Genomic DNA, 16283 nt, shown 5'->3' with positions numbered 1-16283 from the left:
AAAGGAAAGGCCTTCATTGTTCTACCAGATCACAGGATGGACATGGAGATTTGCCATGCAATAAAAGAGATAAATACAATTAGAGAGAGAATGTTTTTGTAGTAGATACGGAAGCAGATGTGCCATCTCCACAAGGTCTGGGCAAGACTGGGACTGGTTGGTTTTATTTAGTTATGTTTAGTTTAGTAAATCTCAGCAGGAATATGTTCCAAGAAAGGCTACAACTGTGACCACAGTAACTGAATCTCATGGAATGACACCAAAATAATTTTACTTAATGTTAAAAAACAGAACAATTCAAATAAGTGTTTTGGGAATAAACAAAAGTAAGAGGATAGTTAAGCTGAAGGATAATGTTGCACAAAAAGCAGTGGTCCCATAAACTATGAATGCACTGAGTCTAGAAATAGGTAGATTTCCTGTCTTGAGAGAGTAAAGACCCTTTTACTTTCTTTAGTCTAGAAGTGAATAAACTCATTTTAGACTGAGTCAGTTCTTTTATAAAAATAATTATATGTCATCATTGTCTGCAGTGGAAAAGAATATATGACGTTTTAAAGCAGGGGATTTTTTTTCAGTCTTAAATTCCTTTACTGCTTAATGAATTCTCTACATGGTTCGGCAGAGTTAATGAAAGTACATCAATTAGCCCACTTCCAGTATAGGAGATTTAGGCCTGTGTACATTTCCCTGGTTTGATCCTTTTGTCTTTTCTTCAGTAGTTGACCCTAAATTTATGCAGAACGACACATCAAGTCTGATTCAAGTTCCAAGAACTTATCACTTCTTTATGAAGGGAAAGGACGGGTGTATGCTATTCTCTTCTCCAATAGGTATCTCTTTTCCGCATGAGTGTGAACTAGAAAAGGCTTAATGGTTGTCTATTCACACGTGCAGCAGATTTCTTGTAAGGAAACTCTCTCTGGTCCTTTGAGGCTACCACCTCCTTTTGCATGTTTGAAACACACTCATGTATGAAAAGTACGATCTGAGAGGCCTAAGATCTCCTAAACCAGGAAGGATTTTCTTCATAGTTTTAACAACTATGGCATATAGATTTGTTAAGCATGGTGCAAACAAAAGGAAAAATAAGAAGAGGCAAAAGCTTGGCAATCATTAATGAACACAATAGGTAGTTTGAGAACAATGTGAAATGAGGCAGAAAAAGAGTCATATATGCATCTATAATTACTGTATCTTCTTTCTATATGTCGGTCTGTGAGAAAGGTCTATCCCTGCCTCTCACTGCAAACAGTATTTGAGCTGTCTCTGCACTGAATAGAAAATCCAAGGAAGGTGTCAAAATACAGAATTGAAAAAACTGTTTTGAAACAGAGATGAAGGGATAATTTTCTGTAGATGTAGAATAAGAATTACTCAGCTAATTTACACAGCCTGGTTTCTGAAAACAACTACGTTATAGTGAAAGGAATGTATAGTTAAAGGTAAAGGAATTCCTATTCTCTATTGTAACTTTTCTTGGTTGAATATTTTTTAAATATGTCAGTGGTTGTGGCTGAGTGGGTGCACAAACACAAAATAAATATTACACCATCCTATAACAGAGGTCATCATCAGACTCTTGAAGAAGCATGAGTGACATAGGCAAAACTGGTTAGATTCTGCAGGAAGCATTATGAAACAATACAGCATATGTCTATACAGAATATATATGTTCTCAGTAGGAAAGAAATATAACACACTGATGACAGAGGTGTGACTGTACAATTGATGTAGAAACATGACAAAAGTCTTGCCCTGACTGATTCATCACATGAAGCTCAGCTAGAAGACTATTTCCCAGTTAGAAAATAAACATCAAGCCCACACTGTAGGATTTGACTAACTTTACCCTTTCCTGAGCGTCACAGTAAAATCAAAAGCACTTAGTTTCCAAGAAGTGAAGTTCAGCATGAACTGTCCCTGCTCTTTTGAGCACAAACTTTTCTCTACTTTAGCACCAAGAATGTGGCAGAACTGAACACATGAAGAAAAAAAGAAACGGTTTTTAAGTGGCATGAAAGAGCATGTTGGTTTTGCTTCTAGCAGTATTTAACTTTATACATCTCCAGCCTGTCTGGTCAAGATTATTTTTTGTCCCAGTAGTTTTCAGGACATACCAGGCCCAGCCTTGCTAAAGTTCTTATTTGCTTTGACAGACTCCTTATAGGATGTAGTCTGAGCAATGTGTAGTAAGAAGTAAAAGAAATTGCATCTGGATCAAGGTAGCTGGTGTGCTATTGACTTATTTACAACTAACACTCTAGACCTTGTTAAGTGTTTGTCAGGCCCTAAGGAATTATCTCAGGAATGGACATCTATAAAATAAAAGGGAAAGCAATTCAGAAATATGGCAGTGTCATGCTGCTGGCCTGGTCCTAAAGATAAAATCCTAGTTGGAATAGCATGCCCCAAACTAACAAACTAACTGGCAGTTGGACTGCTAAATATGATTAACAGCTATGTTATGGGTTCTCTTCCTCCTTCGATGCGCTTGTGTACTAAGGGGCTGCTGAGAAAACCATCCTCCTTTTTAAGTAAACTGAAACACATATATAACATTTTGATCACTTAATTTAAACCCAATTCAAAAGAATTTAAGTGTTCACCCTTTAAAATGGTCTTTAGTATGATAAATATGACAAAAAGGCAATGAAATAGAAAATTGTGACTTTGTTGTTCTGCTGTTTTATAGTTTGGCAGAGAAAGTGCTGAAGAGCACTTGAATGCATAAAAGTGACTGGAGAATCTTGGCTGAGTCTCTGTTAATAAGCTTTTATTGAAATACAAATATGCCACAAAATTACAAAGCCAGCTAAAATGTCTCACAGCTCAACTGAGACAAAGCCATCCCACTGTATGTCATCAACGTTGTTAACTCATATTGTTGAAGAATTAATTTCAGTTTATTTGCACAGACTAGCAAGCTTCTTTCCTCTCTTACCAGAGGACCATCAGTCATATAAGCACTATTAAGTGACCTGTCAGGATTCCTAAATTCAGCTTCTTTGGTTTTGTCTTTTCCTACACAAATTTACTCTTCAGCATTAATAGGGCAGATTTTATTTTATTTCTATTTTTGGGGTGGCCAGTGAATGTTCTTTACTTGTGAATTCAGCAAAGAGAAAGCAGGTTTCTGCATTTTTCCCAGTTTCTATGTTTGAATGAGGTACTCTCTTATTACTATCTTATCCCTCAAAGAAAAAGCTGTTAATTCACAGAGTTTTCATTTCCTGCAGTTGACATTCACCCTTAAAAGACTACGCTTTACACTCCTGAAGCTGAAATGAATTATCTTTTTTTCAAAATAATGCCAAAAGAGAAACTAAAGGCTTATTAGGGAAAATGACTTTTTTTTACATTTTGTCCAGTTCTATGCTGTAGATCAGAACTGTTTCAAATTGCATTTCTTTGAATGCTTTGAACATATGTAAATGTAAAAATATATTCACATTTCTGTATCCTTCTAGAGGAGTTTAATTACTTTAAATTCCATGATCTGCCCTATTTGTTCATAAACATTATCTGAAAATCCTCAAATTGTATATCATTTCCATTTCATGTGGAACGAGCTTCTGCATTTTTCACATTCTCTTAAAGAGAAGTCCCTTATTACAGTATTTATTTATGTATTTATTTTATTGTTTATAGTTCAGTAGAATGAGAAACCACTTGCTTGAAGGACTCAAATATCTATTTCTTATAGAGCTTCCCTGTGTGGGAAATGGTTTCTTGAAACAGATAACAACTGTTCTGTGTTGAGATATAACTGCAATTTGGAAATAGCATGAAATGATAGTTTCTTTGACATAGTAAGCAAATCAGCCTAGGAAAATGGTCTGAATGGAAGAATGTGGTATAGGGAAACCTCACTGGGACTGATACTGCCCCTGGGAACTAGAAAACATCAGGGGCCTGCTCCACAGTATGGATAAATGGATAAGTCTGTATGACTAAGTGCCTAATACCCATTGTAACTCAGCCTGGGAATTTGTGATCTTTCCTTTTCTTGGTGACGTGTTTGCTTGTAAACTTGTTTTATCGCAGTATTTGAGTAATTCTTCTCCGTGGCTCTTCAGTGTGCCTGCTTGAACCCCTATAAGATACTATACTCTTCTGAAAACACTGAGATTTCCTTTGGCCAAGAGAAAACTGCTTTCTTGGGCATTGGTCTGTGGTGTATTATAAGTCTGACTTACTTTCACAGCCTAAAAAGCAGACCATTGCCAAAGACTTTGGGAACAGAAATTGTTGCATTTAACCCTCGTGTGCATTCATTGACCAGGATGACATACAATTAAATGCGCTTATAAACTGGCAGGGAAAGTGTAGCAAACAGCCTGTGACTCATCCAAGGAACTTAAGGACATGTAGAGAGATGGAGTATGGTGCCACAAAAGCAACCTAAAAAAACGTTCATAGCTTTAGGGACAAAATCTCAGTTGCTGCATGCCCTTCTCATCCCCCTCCCTCACAGTCATGTTGTATTCTCCTTTGAGACTGTCCAGTGCAACATCCTGTCTGACTTCAGGACTTGACTTGACAGTGCCTGCTAAGGTGGTTAGCCCTTGGTTTATTTTGATTTTGTTACTGGTAAACCTGTTTTTGTGGGTTTCCTATCACTGCTAATGTTAAGAGTTGTTCGAATTGAAAGGAACTTGAAGAACATCACTGCAGGCTGAACTTATGAGTTCAGCGAATGTAAATACTTCGGCCCATTGCATGTGACAGTGAAAGATTACCTTAATTTATATCAAATATCACACCATTCTCTCTTGTTATGATAATGCTGAACAATTTTCATTTTTTAAAACAGTCAAGAAACCGCCTATGGTTTTAAAAAATGGTGGATCCTGCAGACCCTGCCAAGTTTTTCCACTTTCATATCATGCTCTATGGTGTTGTATTTTTCTTTTACAGTACAGTATTTGAAAGTCTTATGAACTTCACTTAACATACTGATTTTAGCCTTTCTATGACTGTCTACAAGGTGTATTTACATTGGGAACTTCTGGTTAAGTTTTAGCCTTTGTATGTCTGTCTACAAAGTGTATTTACTTACTCTGGGAACTTCTAGTTAACAATGAAGAAATTCATTTCTTCATCAGAGAAAATAAGTATGGTCAAAAAACCACTTCAGAAGCATACTAATAATTAGTATGTATTTAGTATTATAGAAACTATAATTTTTATTGTAGTAATAACCTCCTGGTAGTTTCTGTGAATGTTTTTAATCTATTTCACTACAACAGCAGTCAGGTAGCTACTAAGTATCTTAGTTACCCCAGGTATCTTTCCCAGAGATTGGTGGAAGATCTGTTCCTGGAGATATTCAAGACCAGTCTGGACCAGGCTCTGAGCAACCTGATCTATCTGTAATGTCTCTGTAAATTGCAGAGGAGTTGGACTAGGTGAACTTTAAAGATCCCTTCCAATTCTAAGGATTTTATGATTCTATGATTCTATGATCATGTGGACAATATTCCAAGTCACATTCGTTTTTCCTTCAGAAAATTCTGGCTGCAGGAAAGTCTTTAACTAGTTTCAGAACTTGCATCTTTCTGATGACTACTTTCAACGTGCTACTCTGGCATTACATGTGCACTCTAGATTTCAATCTGTAAGGTTTTGTCATAGTACACATGCTAGTTTGCAACTCCAATGAGCTCTTCTGAGAAGGGCAATCCAAGAGTTTTCTTTGCTTTAGTGATTTTGGACTCTTTGTACTAGTCTTTGTACTAGTCTTTGTTCTAGTCTTTGTACTAATTTATGTCATTGCCTGTGGAGAATCACAAAGAAGGAGAAATAGAAACAGTTTAGTTCCTGTGTCCTTTGGACTTTCAGAAGATTAATACAGACCATGTAGAAGACTATTGTATGACAGAGACAGGATTGAGCTATCTCAAAGAGACTATGAATAGTTGGGGGGTGGAATTACAACACAGTGAAATATGCTAATAGCATCTTGGAGTATTCACACAATTTATTTATATTTCGTTCTTTTAATTCTTGCTTTAGCTGTTTCTAGGGACAAGTATTGAATGAAACAATTTGAGTTTCCTTAGATTAGGATATGTTTAAAACAATTAATCAGGAATTAACTGTATTATTTTACATTGCTTTTGACAATGAATGCTCAAAAAAAAATTTAGGCTTATATAGCTTTCTGAACTGATCATAAGACAAGCTATATAGTAAGATGTTTTCATTCCTGAATAAAAGAAAACTAATAAAATATATTCATTGATTGGGTCCAGTTCTGCTTGCTTTAGCTCAGGTGAGAAGTAGAATAGTTTCACAAAGGATCACTCCAATGAGACAAGATGGGAAAAAATTGACATCACACAACTTAAATGCTGGGACAAATTGGATAATATATAGGGTAAACAAAAAGGGATACTATGAAGGCATGTAGTTTCTCCGAAGCTTCCATGTGAATCATGATATATCCTTGATTCTTTTGTAGATAACACCAGCAATTATACTTGTATTTTTTAATTGTTTGTTTTGAAAGGGATAAAAGCAGTTCTGTTTTGGGTATAAATTGGCTGATATCTGAAAGAGTTAAGGAAAAACCTACCTTGGGAAAACAATTATCTTCTACCAAGTTGGACCTCAGAATTAAATAAGTATTCCCAAAGTGGAGCAAGAGATATTTTGCTGATTATGTTTATAAGATATTATTTTTAACAGATGGATCACGGATCAATGCAGATTTGCTGATTTAGGTACTTAATGGCTCCCATTATCAAGCGCATTGAAACTCTTAACATCTATATGTATAGGAAGTCAGTACATACTCCACCGTACAGACAGGAAACTTAAATTTTGATATATTTGAGTGCCTTCTCAAAGGTAAGGACTCTGGCAGACTAGGGACTTTACAACAATATTTTTTTAACTCACAAACTTGTTTCCTTACCTAGTGGACTATCTGAAACTGGTATGGACGAGTTCTTTAGAAGCATCCAGATATCACAGTTAGAAATTCATTCTCACAACACTCCAAAACAAGCCTTGTGCTGAATATTTGAATCATTAGAAAGTTTTCTTCCACTTTCCCTTAGGGAACATCTAGACTCTGCAGGAAGTGTATTAGCTTAGGTTATGGACATACTCCATGCAGCTCACTACAGAGTGGTATCTGATGGTCCTCTGCACAGGAGTAATGAACCTCCCATTGGCAGCCTTTGTTGACTACATTTTTTTCTTATAAGCTCTGCTTGAGGATCAAAATATATAATAATCTTTTTATCCTACATCTGTGTCTGCATGTAGAAATATGTCCCTGCATGCACAGCAGCACAGATAGGGATTTAATTCAGTTACAGACCTTATATTAAGTGAAAATATACGGAAGTTTGGAAACACTTGTTCTGCATTCAAATAAATATTTTTAAACAGCCATTTTTGACATACTTTCTTCTATGTTGGAATGTTCCAGTTATTACAGTTCTCAAATGCTTCGGAAATGGAAAACAAAATGTAGTTGCACTGTGGATATATATATGTATATTGTTATAAATGCACTTTTGTTTCAATTTTTCCTCTTCTGTCTTAATAAGTTTTCATCTCAGCCCATGAGACCTACTTTGTTTCCAATTCTCCCCTCATCCCACTAGGGGCAAGTGTCTGAATAGCCGTGTGGTGCTGACCTGCTGCCAGGTTACCCCACAACAGAATGGAAGCCAACGTCTTAACTAATTCATATACTTATACATACATACATACATACGTACGTACATAATTATCTATAAATGAATAAAGATCTTATATGTATATATGAGAATATATATGTCTAGAAATTGCATGTTTCCTAATGTAGTTATTAATTGGCTGGACAAACCGAGTTAAATCGTGTCCTTAATACAGCCAGATCAAGTTTTGAAGTAAGAAAAAGAGCTTGAAAACTCTTTCAAATAATTACATTAGATTAATTTTTAAGGTTTTTCACGAGTTACAATGACAAATGTCTCTGAAGACAGTTCTGCTCTCTGCATGCGCCAGCATCAATAGCTTGGTAGTACTTTTAGTTTTCTATCTAGTTATTTTAGAGATTTAACGTAACTACTGTGAAAATAAGATGAAAGTAACCTTTGGATAAATAATTTCATGTAGACTTTGTGGTAGTCTTCAAAATACATCTCTTTGTAATTAAAAGATTCTGATTTTTAGTTAATAGAAATCAACGTAATTTTCTGAGAGATTTGTCTATTAATTCTAAATGGGCATGCAGTGTGCAAAAGTACTGAAGTCACACGGCTTTAATAAAACATTGATGGAAAATGAAAATGAGGTAAAGGTAAGAAAAGTACAGAGGAAAAATACAACACCACCACGAAACATCTTAAGAATACAGAAGGAAAATGGAACCACATTCTAGAGGTAGATTATAGAATTTCCTAGGATCTTTATCACCATATGTACGCCTTGTCTCTGTTGCTGCTTCCTTTTGTGATTAGCTTGCTGTCTGTCTGCACACTTACCATTTATGTAAGGAAAAAAAAAAAAAGGGTATGCCAGAATGGCAGGAGTTTTGATGCACGCTATTAAGTACTCTACAGTTTAAAGGTAATGAACAGCACACCACAGGGGCGCAAAGAATAGAATCCATACATGCTGCAGAGAGAATGTAGACACAGCGTAGGTGTGCTCTGCAAATCTCTCATGCAGCAATTTACTAGAATTGGTGTACACCTGATGGCTGCAGATGAAGAGCTACTGCACTGAGAGAAGAAAGCATGAGATGGAAGAAAGTGCTTAATCATGAGCAACAAACAGATGTTTAAATTTCATGAAGGTAAAGGTTAGTACAAGATTAAGTGTTTTTCTTTTTCAGAGAGAAACCATAGCAGATGTTTATGCAGCACCTAGAATAAAGTTTCAGTGGGCACCTGTGCTCTCTACAAACACAAGGCTTAATCTTTCTATATTACAGCAGAGGTAATCTACCTTATTTTATTCAATTTAATTGCAGACATGGGAATCTGATGCATTGTGAAGAAACCTTCTCAGGAAAGTTTAAGCATCCACATATAACAAGAAGGATGAATAGAACAAGCAAAGGATAGAAAGGAGTTTTAGTCTTAAAAAGTTTGAACCAGAGAATAAATGGTCAAGAATTTATTTGCAACGAATCAGAGCCAGATTTGTTTTTGATTTAACAATTCTTTTTCCTCCGCTTTTCACTGCTAGAGGCAGAGAAGCATGAAGATTGTGAATAAATATGACTGAGAAAATATTTTAATATATTGAAAGAGAACAAGCCTGCCCTTGTTCTGTAATTGCTGCCGATCAAATGTCAGAGCACGTAGCATTTTATTTCACAGAATCACAGAATTGTAGGGGCTGGAAGGGACCTCCAGAGATCATCAAATCCAGCCCCCCTGCAAAGCAGGCCCCCTGCAGCAGGCATCCAGGCAGGTCTTGAATATCTCCAGAGAAGGAGAATCCACAACCTCCCTGGGCAGCCTGTTCCAATGCTCTGTTACTGTTACTTTGAAGAGATTCATTCACATATTGCTGCAGAACTTTCTATGCTCCAGTTTACAACCATTTCCCCTTGTCCTGTCCCCACAGACTGCTGACAACTTTGACTCCCACATTTAACATTAATCAGATCTCCTCTGGGTCTTCTTTTCTCAAGATTGAACAGACCCAGTTCACTCAGTCTTTCCTCATAGGGGAGATTTTTTTATTAAGAGTGAAGACTAAGTGTCAGGATTTTCAAGATTATATACTTCTCTGTTATTTCTGCCATTTTCCAGTATGTCCAAAAGATTTTAGTAATCTGAAAGAGTAGCAGGTTTCTACCTTATTCTTTCACCCCGGTTTTCTGTAAAATCCATATCAACAGTTGGTCTTGAAAAAGGAGATTTTACAGTTTCTAAGAATGCCAGGCATAGTACAGTCAGTATTCAAATTACTTTGTGTGGTTGTGTCTATATTATGCTTTAAAAGGCATTAAAAATGGTAGCTTTTCTGTCATTATCAAAATGAAGTGTGGGCCACATTTCTAATTTTATTTCCTTATTCTCTTATCTTCTGCATATTCCTGATACAAATATTGATGACTGGTGATGAGTTAGGAAATGATTGAGTTTGTTAGGAAATGATACCACAGCTGCTGCTTACAAAGGAACAGCACTGCAACATAACCCTGCCTGTTGCTTTACACATCCAGCAGAAGAGTTTGCAGAGAAGCCACAAGAAACATGTGTGTTAGAGGCTCTGAATCCAAGAAAATATCCTTCCAATCTCTTTCTGAACCACCCCTAATTTTCAGTGCCCCTTGTACTGGAGGCTTTGTTGATTTGGTTATAAAACTGAAAACTAGGATATTTGGCATTTAGATCTTGTTTGCCTTTAAACATAAGGAAAAAAGAATGCAAGAAGATCATGCAACTAAAATAAGCTTTTCTTGTTTTGACAGTAGAGCCTGCAAGCCTCTTATCCTACACATATGTTCCTGTACTGCTTCTGAGCAAGTGTCTCTTTGAGCAGTTCTGCACCATTAGGCCTTTCAGTTCTTGAAACAATCAGTATATTCCTGGTTAGAAGTGGGTGAAAGGGCAGTGAGTCTTTGAATTTATGCCCATAACAGGGAAAACACTTTTTACTACATATACTCTGTGCCAAATGCGAATTGTCTTATTTTTATTTTGGCGTATCCAGGTTGCAGTAAGTGTTTGTTTTTGTTTTTGTTTTCCTTTTCTTCATGAACTATTTTGTCTCTGTTTTGTATTGCTTTGGATTTTGAGTAAAAGATGCATTCATTGTAAGGAACACAACTCTTAGAACTTTTCAGATAAGAAAACCCTTTAGCAAAGCATTAGTGGAGAGGACTGTTTCCTGCCCATTTCCCTGCAAGATCTTGTCCTCCTAACCCAAATAATCCCACTGGAAGTCTGTTTAAACCTCTGAAATAAGAAAGCAGTACTGTGCTATTTTTCAGAACGTGGTCTTCAAGAGACTTTTTTTTCCTGCTTTTCTTCACCATTGTGCTGTCCAGCAGTGTTAGGCATATAGAATTCCATGTGGAGAAAATATCAAGCTATGGTTCACAACTTGGTAATGATTGTCAGCAATGTTTTTGTTCATTTTTCCAGTTTTCTTTCTTAAGCTTTTCCTTTAGGCTCAAAGCTGTGTTAGACAAATGTGTACTTACGAAACAGACTCCAAATATAGTATGTATATCACTTTCTTCTTCATTTAGGTTGAGAAAATATTTCAGTGTGAGGTAATTTAGATTTTAAGGCTCACTGCATATTTGAACCATTTTGCACGAGTTCTTTATCAAGTACCCTGTTTGTCACAGGTGTGAAATTTCTATTTCTTAAATTTGTTTGTCTGTCCTTCCCCTCTTGCAAACAACATTGCTAAAGAATTTCTAACAAATCTTACAGAAGCATTTGGATTTGACAAATTTGTTGGAATTGTTGGCTAAAAAGAAGGAAGAGAAAGTATTAAGTGTTGTCATTGAGTGAAAGACAGATATGCAAGCATAAGCTTTACCACGCATAAGTGAATCTACATTAGAAAGCACATCACCACACAGATTTGCAGAAGTCAACTTCAGAATCAAAACCTGCTTAGTTTTCTGAGAAAAGTAATGGGTAAAAGGGAGAAATGAAAACCTTATTATGCACAGAATTTGTAGAGTTGGGGGCAAAGTATTCTGAAAAGTCAGTTCTCATAATCCTGGTAATAGCATACTGAATCTGGTTAAACCTCATACTTGATGTAGCTGTCATTAAGATTAGGGATTTTAAATAAAAACCTGCAGACACTTAAACATGCAGTTTTACACCTGAAAGAAATATTTATTTTAAAAAACAGGTTTTGTATTTCATTGGTGCTGCCAATCAGGTAAAAATAAGGGATCTTTTGTGCCTCATCTAAGTACATTAAATGAATGTTTTAAAAGACTTGAATAATTTTTTACTCTACCCAGGAGATGAAATTTAAGACATTAATTATTTGGAAAATATCACTTGGATTACATAGGACTTTAATAACTTCTGGTCTTGGCTCAAGCATATAGAATTTTAATTGAAAGGCTCCCCTGAGCTAATTTGCAAGCTTGTGTTTTTGTTGTTGTTTCCTCCATTTTGTTTCTGTGTGGGTTTTTGTTTTGGTTTGTTTTTTTACACACATTTGTCACATGCTTTTGGTTTGCACTTTAGACCTTGTTTTTCTGATTTATATGTTAGTGTCCATTTACGCTTTGTACCTATTTATCAATGCTATAATCTTTTTCATTAATATTCACAAAAATTATATCTTCTGAAACATTCCCAAAGGCAAATTTTCCTTCTCCAATAGTAGTGCATAAACCATATACACTGATACAAAAAATGGTAGCTCCAGCACTCTAAGCTGAAAGACAGAAGTTGAAAAATGAAAATGCTATATATCCTAGGATACATTCAAGGCAAATGTCTTTAGAATTACCAATACAGTGCTGGAAAGCTAGAGGTCAGGTACAGCTGACAGAAATCTAGAGTAGATTGTTTATTTTAGAGGTAGTGAAAGTATTATGTCATTGCACTGAGGAATCTGTGACTGTACAGGACCTCTTGGGGTCTTTTTCAAGTTTATAATGCCAAGTGCTAAAATGTTATTCACCATCCCAGATGTTCAAAGCTCAGAGAATTAGAAATCTTAAAATTTCAGCAAAATGCGTTATTTATATTTCCAATGTGCACTTATATCTATATATTTAAATAGCTCATTGTCATTTTTGATGAGATTTATTTTTAGAGATATTATTACACACTTTCTCTTTTCTTTAGTAGACCAAATGTGAATAGCTCTTGTGGCATTCTTACTACAGACTGTTCCTTCAGGCTTTCTTTGTACCTGCTAATATTCAGTCAGTCAGTATTTTAAACTGTTTCATCAGGAAATTTCATCAAAACATTGCAAAAATATTTAACAAAGTATCAAACAAATATTTATAATATCAAGTTTGATATTTCCTCTTCAGTCCCAGTACAGTTAAGCATTATTCTTCTTTCCTTTATCACTTGTCCAGTTTTTAATTGATCTCTTAAAGAGATTTTAGCTTTTCCTTTTCCCTTTTTTCCTTCTTTTCTTTTTCTCTTTTTTGTTTTACTTTCTTTCATTTTACTTATTTTTATTTTTATTTTCCTTCTTCCTCAACATAAAGACTTCTGGTAGCAGTGGATCTATAACTCATGGAAGTGTCAGGTTTAAATCATTCACATCTCTGCACTTCTTGGCACAGTGCAACACATTAATTAATTTTCTCAGTTTCACCTTTTCAGAATGCCAAATGTAGCACTATTTGTCTTCCATTTAATTTAAACGGAATCAATTCATAATGACTCTATAAAAATTTAAAGCCTTTGATGTGATTTTTGGAGTGGCCTCATTATTTATGAATTTTGAAGAAATTTATCTTTGTTAGTTACTTTGTTAGTGAGGATTCTGTAATTCAGAGAAATCCTGGCAGCTTTTTACTTCCATGATGTATGACAGAGAAAATTCCAACAAGCAAGCTGTATCTTGTTACTGAAGTAGGATAGCAATAGTACGGAGAAAATGCTATGTACTGTAGCATTCCCACTTCAATCACTGGCCCACTAATACAGTTCTCCAGTTTCATTACTATTATTCATTTTTATAAAGAAGAAAATAATCAGTGACTAAGCAAGTGTCTAATATATGTCTATCCAAACTCCATTCCAGAAGTTATACAGTTTAGTTTTACAGATGCTAGACAACAATTCTCATTAACAACCATCTCTTCTACTATTTGCAAGTATTCTGTAATAATTTAAAAAAACTAGTATTTCTTTATACTGAGTTATCTACTCTCCTTTTGTAAAAATTCCTCTTCCGTTTTCTTCATAAAGTTATTCATAATATTCTTTTTCAGAAAAAATCGTCTTATTCTTAGTCCACCTCTTCAAATGCCTTTCAAGAAATCATTTTTTTAAAGAGTGATTTCCTCTCTAATTAAAAGTCAACACATAGTGAAGTCACCTTGTTTTGCAAATTCTCAGTTCTCTTATATTACAACACTACCAATTTCTTCCCTGCTCTGTTTGTTTCAAATGCAGTTCAAAAGTTAGTTATATGTCCCTGGTTGGCAGTCTTCCAGAATAATTTTAATGCTGAAAATTGATTGAATAGCTCTGTCATTCCAGACAGCAAATTAAATCAGAGATGCACCTTTTTAACTTTTGTTCCCTTAATTTCCTTAATTTGCAATGGTGCACAGGAAACAGCTCCCAGACCAATTATCTTGAACACTGAGATCTTTAAAAAATGCAAGAGAAGCTCAGGGGCCCGTACTGCAGGCATGCAACCTGTGGCATTGCATATCTTCTCAATTCAAAACTAACATCCCTGAAAGAATCTTAATGCATGAAGAAATGAATAAAATGAAAGTCAAAATTTTGCAATCTGCTTTCAATGCTTTGATAATTAAATTATCTAGTAGTCTAAAACGTATCATGAAATTTCCACATGAAATCACCTGTGCGACCTGCTGTAGGGAACCTGCTTTGGCAGGGGGGTTGGACTCAATGATCTCTGAAGGTCCCTTCCAACTCCTACAATTCTGTGATTCTGTGATTCTGTGAAATTTAATTATATAAAGTTGGCAGTTGGACTGGATGATCTTAAAGGTATTTTCTAGCCCTGGTGATTCTACAATTTTGTGATTTCTATGAATTTGAAAAGAGTAGGAAACATTGCATAAACTCCATTATGTAAAGTACAAACTATAGCATCCAATCATTAACTTCTGCCTACTAGTTTGTAATTATTTAGATACTGTAAACTGCTAATCAAATGTTTGATAGTTAGGAATTACCCTTTGCCATATTCTATGTGACAATGAGAACAGGCCCACCATATGTTGATGGATCCTTTCTATGAGGAAAAGCACGTGTGACCTATCTCTGGATACACAGCCCGATTGCACTTTATAACACCACCGGCGTCTACAGAGCATTCCAGTGGTGCCAACTATTTTCAGTAGTGTAATTTTGTATATGCTACCTGGCTCCAAATGTTAGCAAGCAGGTTGCACATTAGATTCTTGGCATATTTTATAAAGAAAACTCCAGCAGTGCAAGTCTGGCTTCTATGTCTTGGAATATGTTCTCTGTATTTAGCCCAAGTTCTTTTCTATGCTTTATCAACTGGACAAAAAAGATTTCACAAGGTGAGGAAGGCTAACAACTCCACAGAGTGAGTCCTTCATTCTAATGTCTCCTTAGCACTGTTCTACATCTTCCTGCAGTTTTAAAATACACTATTAAAATATGTGTACAGTATCACAGACTGCTTTAATTTTTGCTTTAAAGGATGAATATGCTCAAAGGCATTTTCTATCCGAAGAACACTATTCTATTCTGGCATCTGCTGACTTTTTTTTTTGTCTCTGACATTTGTGTGTCTGAGTCTATTGTAGTTAGAATTTTGGGAGTGTTTCTTCTACCTTTTCTTTCTCCTGTATTTCGTATACAGTCCTCTTCGCCTTATAATCTGAGAGATTCCAGTCTTACTTGAGGTGGTAAATCAGAGTGGGAGATGTATTTTGCTCACATTCTTGGAAAGTTTCAGAGCCTTCCCCCACAGCTTTTCTTCTGAAGTGTTGAAAGGAAACATATGAAATTTATGATATAAAAATACATTGTATTTATAGCATTTTATTTCATGCCTCTAGCTTATTTCAAATGCAGTTTTGTGTTTTTATTCTCCTTTCACAGATGAGAAAATACTTTAAGCAAATATGTTTACAGTATTTCACAGTACTAAAGTCAAAAGACCAACCACTATGCTCTGCCTCGGGAAAGGAAAAACAATAACAAAACCAAATAATTTATTCTGGAACAAACTTGAATGCTTCATTTTACTTTATATGTCTCTGAGACCTGAAATTATAAAAACAGAACCTAAACCACAGTTTACTTAAGAAGGATCCAATTGCCTGCCAGGGGTGTTAAATTTCATCCACTGTAAAAAATGCTCTGCTCTTCTTTTCTTTCAGCATGGTAGCCTACATAGGGCTTTGAAGGAAATATTGTTTTCTAGAACCAGAGTTTCATACCATCCTTTTGAGTGATATACTTGAATATAGCCTACCAGGTCTTTTTTTTTTTGTATTTCTTATGATTCAACCTTGTAGTTTTATTTAAGAACAATTCATGTAAATAAACTGAAACAGTTTGACATCTGATCCCAGAGGCTGTTATTGGAATTTTTTTCATGGAAAATCTGATAAAAAAAAATTAAAGTAGATATAT

The sequence above is a fragment of the Lagopus leucura genome, unplaced genomic scaffold (assembly GCF_019238085.1).
Source record: "Lagopus leucura isolate 7727_CA_CO unplaced genomic scaffold, USGS_WTPT01 Super-Scaffold_100001, whole genome shotgun sequence".
Taxonomy (NCBI): Eukaryota; Metazoa; Chordata; class Aves; order Galliformes; family Phasianidae; genus Lagopus; species Lagopus leucura.
The sequence above is the reverse complement of the archived record's forward strand: the minus strand, read 5'-3'. Positions refer to the sequence as shown.